Genomic DNA, 8,710 nt, shown 5'->3' on the forward strand with positions numbered 1-8,710 from the left:
GAAAATACAAAAGTCAAAATTCAGTACTCTAGGGAAAATGGGGAGGTGGGGAAGGGGGGCAAACAAGTGCTGTGTGCATGTATGTCACCGTCAGCATGATGTACATTAGGTTGTAAGACTATAATGCACCAATGAAAGAATATGAAAAAAAGAAGACGAAGAAGAAGCATCAGCAGTGAGGTGTGATGATACACACCTGTAATCCCAGTAGTTGGGAGGCTGAGACAGGAAGATCACAGAATCACCAGCCTCAGCAACCTTGTGAGGCCCTCCTAAATCTAGTGAGAACCTGTTTCAAAATAAAAAGGGCAGGGGTATAGCTCAGAGGTAGATTGCCTCTGGGTTCAATCCCCAGTATCACTAGGGGGGAAAAAGTAAGAAAAATGTAAAAATTCAAAGAAATAAATCACTTTTTGCTTTACCCTATGCCAAGTCTTAAATGTTCAAAGGGAATCTCAGAATATGTTACTGCTGCCTGCAGGATCCATTTAGGGGGAAAATATCAGAGGACCCTGGCTACATGGTTATAGTGGCAATCCTACTTCCTTAGCACATTGAATTTTTTGTCGCTGTTGTTATATTTTTGGTGCACTATAGTATCACATCATAATGTGGATCATGGTGACAATGACATATATTCACACAGTACTTGGTGCCCTCACCCCCACTTTCCCTTTTCTCTCCCTCCCAATACTGAGTGTCCATGTTAACTATGTATATTCACATGTATATACATATTCAAATATAGTTTTTCCATTGATTAACCTCAGGCTTCTTCCTCCCCTACCCCTCCTTCCTGGCTTTGCTGAGGTTTCCCCTCCATTGTCTGGAGTCCCTCTGCTATCCCTAATATTCCCTAGCTTGGACATATTAGAGAAAACTTATGTCCCTTCTCTTTCTGTGCTTGGCTAATCTCACTTAGCACTTTGAATATTATCCTCTGATTTTCCTCCATATATTATACAGCTTTCCTCCCTAGCAGTTTGGACATAATTCTGTGCTATTTTTAATAGTGGAAAATTAGACCTCAGAAATCACTTTATACTACCTGAGAACTGATAGTGACTATGTTCTTCCTTTCTCTCATTAGTTGTTAGGGTTCAAGTTCATTCTCATGTGTGGCTCCAGGAAGGAACAGAATCTCAAAGGCAACCTTCCCTTTCAGTAACAGTTCTTCATTGATTTTGCTTCTACACATGCATCTATGGCAAATGCTCATGTCCAAGTCTAACAAAACCATTATTTGGCAATTATTAATATATATTAAATTAATCCCTACATGCTTACATTTGGAAAGTACAAATAATTTTGAAAGTCCACTAAACTTAAAAACATAATCTACATAATCACCAAACAGATCAACCCATCTGCACTCTGAAATTCAGTGTAGCATAAATGCTTAAGTAGAAGAATCATATTGTAAATATTCCAGAGGATTAATTGATCTCATTTAATTGAATCTGAGGCCAATAAACTATAAGGCTCCCGCTGCCCTAATTACATGTGATGTTATAAAAGATCAACTTCACGTGATGGATGTGTCTAGGCTGAGATGTTTCTATTTGTCTTGAATTTTTATGGCCTCTAAATTCACTTAAACTTTAAAATGCAATTAAAATACAGCATAATCAGGATTTAGAAAAAACAAGCTTTCAAAATCTGCACAGATGTAGGTTATTACAAGATTTAGGCACTCTGAATTCACCAGCTATATATTTTTCAGAAGACCTCCCCAGTGATTGCTACAAAACTATTAACAAAATCCAGAGTCCCTTGGAGTTTCTTAAATACTTATAAATGATTCGGCTTAAAAGGTTTTTGCAGTCCTAATTTGCATTGTAAAAACTTAGACTTCAACTCTTAAGTTTAGGAAGAAATTTAGAAGCTTTGACATGGCAAGTTGCCATAAGAATATTTCCCCTGTAGGGAAACAAACCTCAAATGTGCTAATTAAGGGTGCTTAATATCCCTCAAAATTAATTCTTTGTTACCTGCAGTGAGTTAATTATTCCCTTATGGAAATCTTGGAAATCCCCTGTATCTCTAACAGTTGGCCATTCGCGGATATTGAGTCAACAACCACTTTGAAACTATTTCTCATGCTCTTTGGCTGTAGAGTGGCCAAAGAAAGACTTTAGATGTCACTATAAAATGGTAATACAAATTTTCACTCGTAGTTTATAAAATCAGTTTCACTGATGTCATCATGACTCAAACAAAATACTTTCACACACAAAAAATATAGCTCTTATGGCTTGAATCTAGAATTTCCCTCCAAGGCCATGTGCTAAAGTCTTGGTCGCCAGAATGGCACTGTTGGGAGGTAGTGGGACATTTAAGAGGCGAGGCCTCAGCCGGGTATGGTTTCACATGCCTGTAATCCCAGTACCTGGGAGGCTGAGCTGGGAGGATTGTAGATTCAAGGACAGCCTCAGCAAGTAGTGAGACTCTCATCAACCTAGTGAGACTCTGTTTCAAAATAAAAATAAAGTATGGCTGGGTGTGTAGAATGCCCCTGAGTTCAATCCCCAGAACCACACACGCACGTGTGCGCACACATACACACACACACACACACACACACACACACACACACACACACACAAAGAGGTGGGGCCTTGTGTAAGGTCTTCAGTCACTGGGGACCTACCCTTGAAGCTGGTAATGGGAGATAATGGGATCCTCACCTTTTCTCCTTCCTCTTTTTCATTTTCTGGTCATGAGATGAGCAGTTCTGCTCCACCATGTGCTCTGACCCTGATGTGCTGTGATGTGCTACCATAGGCCCAAAGCAACACAGTCAACCAATCATTAACTGAAACCTCTACAAGTGTGACCCAAATAAACCTTTTCTCTTGATAAGTGTATTATTTCAGATATTTATTACAGTAATGAAAAGCTGACTAATAAAGTAGCATTTCAAATGAAATAAGGGAGCTAGAGATATAGCTCAGTGTTAGCGTAGTTGCCTATCATGTGTGAGGCCCTGGGTTCAATCCCTGGCACCACAAAACAAACAAAAAATGGGGGAGAGAGGGCTATAATTAACACTAGGTCATTCTAAGCTCCAACCACAGGAGCAGTCAGACAATCCTAACAATTTCCCCATCAGTAAACAGTATACCCTTTCCACAAAAGTTAAAATCAAATATCCTCAGTGAATATTGGTTAAACTGAGAAATAACTAACCATGTATGGGACTGCTTACTGCTTAGACCAGTGTTACGTAGGTAATGATTGCTTCTTGTGGAATTCTCCTTAAATCAGGTGGCTCCCTGTAACTATGGGATACTACAAAAAGCTCTAATGTTGGCACACATTGTGAGCTCAAATGTCACTTCCTCTGAGAGCCAACTCTGATCCTATAGTCTACAGTTGCTACTGCTATCAAATCACCCGTTTTATTATCTTCTCATCACTTGGGGCCATCTGAAGTCTTTCTGTGGGTTTACTTATTTACTCACTTGTCACCTTCGTCCCACAGGAGCATGTGGGCTGTGGCTGGGCAGGGCCCTGGCTGTCTTGGTCTCTTGCTGTTCTACCGTATAGCTTGGCACATGGTGGCACTTCAGCAAATCATTGCTGAATGAGTGAAAACACAGACTTAATGCCAAACTTTCTCCACTCTGATAGTAATTCTTTTTGTGTGGGGGATAGAGCATTGAACTCAGGGGCATTTTACTTTCTGAGTTAAGACCTCAGCCCGATATTACTTTTTATTTTGAAGCAGGATCTCAGTAATTTGTGGAGATTCTCACTAAACTGCTGAGGCTGTGCCGGGCATGATGGCACACGCTTGTGATCCCAGCATTTGGGAGGCTGAGACTGGAGGATCACGTTTGCAGACAGCTACTTTGTGGGGCCGTTCGCAACTCAGTGAGACCCTGTTTCAAAATTAAGAATAAAGAATAGGGTAAGGGGTGTAGGTTGGAGGTTGAATGCCCGTGGGTGGCATCCCCAGACCTGCAAATAAATAAATAAATAAATAAATAAATAAATAAATTGCTGAGGCTGGCTATGAATCCGTGGGGGGTGGGGCAGTGACATGCATTCTCCTGGCTGCAGCATTCACAGTGCAGACCTTGTTTGTGCTGCCTTTCCACAAAATCCACAGATTGTCATTGAGGTAGATTTAACATGTGCTCATAGTCCATTCTGTCATGACTTGAATCTAGAATGTCCCCCAAAGTCTCCTGTGTTGAAGGCAGAGTCTCCAGGGCAGCAGTGCTCAGAGGTGGGGCTTTTAAGAAGTGACTAGTTATGAACGCTCTAACCTCATCCATTGACGGATTCATAATGTGAATGGGCTACTGAAATGGTGGAAACTGGGACTGGGCGTGGTGGTGCACACATGTAATCCCAGCGCTTGAGAGGCTGAGACAGGAGGATCACACAGGTTCAAAGCCAGACTCAGCTACTTAGTGAGCTCTCAGCAACTTAGTGAGGCCCTGTTTCCAAATCAAGTATAAAAATAAGTCTGGGAGTATAGCCCGGAGGTAGAAAGCCTCTGGATTCCACCCACAGTACCACCAAAAAAAAAAAAAAATGGTGGAAACTGTAAAAGGTGGGACTTGGTTAAAGGGTCCTTGAGACAGGCCCTTGGGGCCCTGTCTTGTCTCTATCACCTTACCCCTTTCCCTCTCTCCGTCCTGGCTATGGTGAGGTGAGCAGCTTTCCTTGGCCATGCAGTACTTGCCCACCAGTACTTGGGAGGCTGGGACAAGAGGTTCAAAGCCAGCCTCAGAAATTTAACAAGGTTCTTGGCAATTAAACAAGGTCCTCAGCAACTTAGTGAGATCCTATTTCAAGATAAAAAAGAAAAATAGGACCAGAAATGTAGCTTGAAGAAAGAACAACTCTAAGTTAAATTCCCAATATTATAAAATAAAAATAAAAAAGAACAAATACTTTTAAGAGGGTTAACTAGGGAGGCTACAATATAAAGTAGCCCACCTCCCAAACATGTTCTTTACCTTTATGAACTTTTGTCCTCTCTGCAAATGACTGTCAGTAGTCAATATTTGACCTCTGGTTAAGAATTAGGCATAATATCAGCCATTCTTTATTTTTCTGTGCCACTGGAAAATATCTAAGTGAAAGATGAGGTTTTATGGATTTCTGCCCAGTGATTGTGGCCTTTCCCTTGGGCTGCCGCCACTCACTTGGCAGGATGTGAGGTGGATCCAGAAGATTAATCTACTTGAGGATCATAGGAGCTGCCTGGCATTCGAAACACCAGCAATTTAATTCTGCCACCCTCTGTGCAGAAGCCTCTGCATGGCTCCCCCACGCACAGGACTGATGCACACTCCGTGGGCAGCAGGACCCACTGGGTTGACGTCCCAGTTCCCTTTCCTAATCCATTCTTTGCGTCTCTCCCCCAAACAGCTGATTTCCCACCTGTCCTCCACAGCCCAGCCTCGTCCTCTGCACACTATGCATTTTATAGCCCTTTTTTCTTCTTACTATTTCCTCCTATTTAGAATGTCTTTTCCCTTCTTTCTTCTCTACCAATCAAAATTTTTTTCATAAGCTAGTTTGATTTTTCAAAAATAACCTGCTGGAATTTCTCCTAGACTGCATCAAAATTAAAACAAATCCATCTTGGTCTGGTATTACAAGACCCTAAGAGCCTTTCCAACATGCATGTTGTCTTCTCTATCAAACCATTGGTTCCCATGGGGGATGGGACTAATTCTTGCTTTCTTTTTTTTTTTTTTTAAACTTTACCGGTGCAATATAACATAGGGACCAGTTCTTATTTCATTTCTATCATCCCTGAATCTGACATGATTGGTATACATACTGAGGAGTTAATAACATTCGGTCTTTTGGGACTTTTTAGGAATGCAACAGTTAACAGTTAATTTTGAATATGAGACAGTTGATAAGAACTGCCTAAGAGTCCAGGAGCCTAATGGTTAACTTTCCATGCTGTAACAAAACACCTTAGATAATAAGCTTATAAGGAGGAAAGGTTTGTTTTTAGCTCATGGTTTCAGTTCATGTTTAGTTGGCTTCATTGTTTTGGGGCCTATGACAAGACAAAACATCATGGTGGGGAGTGTGTATAGAGCAAAGTTGTTAACTCATGGAAGTTAAAAGGCAAAGAGAGAGAGAGAGAGAGAGAGAGAGAGACAGACAGACAGACAGACAGACAGACAGACAGATAGACAGAGACCCGCATCTCAATATCCCCTTCAGTGGCATACTCCAATGACCTAACTTCCTTCCACTAGATCCTACCTCTTCAAAGTTCCACCATCTCCCAGTAGTCCTGAAACTGGTCCCAGCTTTTAGTACTTGGGCTTTTAGGGGATATTTAAGATCCAAAGCATGACAGGAGTAAGAATTCTTAGAATGAAATCCCAGCTTTACTTCTTACAAGAATGTGGCCTTGGACAACTCTCTACATCTTTAATCCCGAATTTTCTCATCTGAAAAGTAGAATATTGTGTGGTGTGTGTGTGTGTGTGTGTGTGTGTGTGTGTGTGTATGTGGTGTGGTGTGTGCGTGTGCGCTATTGGGGATTGAACCAGGGATGATCTACCATAAAGATACACCCCAGCCTTATTGAATTTTGAAACAGGGTCTTGCTAAGTTGCTGAGGCTGGCTTTGAATTTGCAATCTTCCTGTTTCAGCCTCCCAAGTACTGGTATTACAGTTGTATGCTACTGTGACCTGAAAAAATTGGAGTATTTTTGGTAGTGATTTTTTAATTATTTATTTTTATATGGATGTATGCCATATTCAAAATTGGAGTGTTTTTACGTACATACATAACAGTATCTAACTCACACAGCAGTTACAAGAACTCAATGGAAACACTCCACTTTTCTAGCATTTACTAAAAGCTTAATACACTACCTCTTTACTCCTGGACCTCTTCCTTCTTCCCCTTTTTTCATCCTCCTCCTTCCCTTTTCTTCATTGTTACCATCACTGCTGTTACTACTACTTTCCCCATCGCTTTCCTAAAAGAAAGGCCAGCTGTGAATTGGGGAGCCTTCTGCTACCTCTCTTCTAGTAGACTTCCATATCTGAGCTGTGTCTTAGGAAGAATTTTCCTGCTTACAGAGAGTTCTGAAGTTGTGAATAAATGTGGCCGTGATATCTTGATAAAGTAAAAGGGAGCCTGGGGAAATTTTTTTTAGCTTCAAGCAATGCATAAAAAGAAAATTTCTCTTTGGGTTAGCCTATCTTTCATTTTGAAAAAACAATCTCACTGTTTCTTTGAGATATACCAATAAAGCGTTAAAAGTCAAGAGTTTATGTTTGGTGTGTAAGTTCTTATGTTATTGAGCTGAGCTTCTTCCTGTGCACTTTGTTGTAGGTTCATTTGGTGAAAAGGAAAAAGATAAATGTTCCTAATCTAGAGAAGTGAGTTTGTAGACACAGGCTTACCCTAGCTAGCAGTGGGGTAGATGGGTTGAGTTGTTTTTTCTGTGTTTTATTAGCATTGATGACAGGCAGTGGGAATGATATGATGTGGGGATAAGGTTGATGGATGAGCTTTCACAGTCCCTGTGAGTCTCTGGGAAGGATGACATTGCTTGTCTGTCATTGTAGAGGTGACAAGACAAAGCATGGCCCAGAGTTGGGAGATGGGCCTTTGCTCCCATCTGTGCAAAACCAGCTGTCTGGTTTTCCCAGAAGCTGCTGGAGAGAGAAGATCCAACTCCGTAGTGGAGAGAGAATGAGAGGGAGAAAGAATGAGAGGGAGAGAGGGAGAGAGGGAGAGAGAGAGAGAGAGAGAGAGAGAGAGAGAGAGAGAGAGAGAGAGAGAGAGAGAGACCAGGACAATTTCTATCTTTGCTTTTCTTCTACAAATTGCATGATCATAAGGCACATATTTATCCTTTTTTAAGCCTCTGGTTTTTCATCTATAAAATGTAGGTGCATGACAGATTGTATTTTTTGAAAGATGGCTGCACTGATAAGTATTTTGTGCTTATCATTAAGAGATAGGGGTCTCTATTCCCTTCCCTTGAATTGGGTTGAACTTTGAAACTTCCTCAACCAAAAGAATGTGGCTAAGTCATAAAAAGCAATGGGCTCCTGCCAGGCACTGGCATATTCTTGTTCCCTTTCCTTCTTCCTCTCTCCCTCTCCCTGCTTGTCTTTGGGACCCAGTCTCCATGGTGGGAGGAAGCTCATATAACAAGGAAAAGCAGCATAGGGGTATCTACCCAGGCCCCCATCCGCTGCCAGGTGTTAGTGACTGAGCCAGCAGATGATTCCAGGGCTCAGTCCTTGGGCTGAGACTTCAGAGCTCATTGTGCAGAGAGAAATAAATTATCCTATGTTCTGTCTGAATTTCTAACCCACAGAAACCATAAGAGATGATGATGATGGTGATGATTACTGTTGTGAGCCCCATGCTTTGTGGTAATTTTTTCAACAATATATAATTAAATTAAGGGGTAATCATAGCTTATGCCTGGTGGTGTTATGATGAAAAGAAATAATGCTTAGCTGGGCATGGTGGAGCACGCTTGTAATCTCCACGCTTGGGAGGCTAAGACAGGAGGACCGCATGGGTTCGAAGACAGCCTCAGCTACTTAGTGAGGCTCTCAGCAACTTAGTGAGACCCTGTTTCCAAATACAAAATATAAAATAGGTCTGGGAGTATAGGTCAGAGGTAGGAAGGCCCTGGGTTCCCCCCAAGTACCACCAAAAACAACAACAAAAAGAATGCTTAGCATAGC

Source organism: Muscardinus avellanarius (assembly GCF_963383645.1).
Source record: "Muscardinus avellanarius genome assembly, chromosome: 2".
In the NCBI taxonomy this organism is placed as follows: Eukaryota; Metazoa; Chordata; class Mammalia; order Rodentia; family Gliridae; genus Muscardinus; species Muscardinus avellanarius.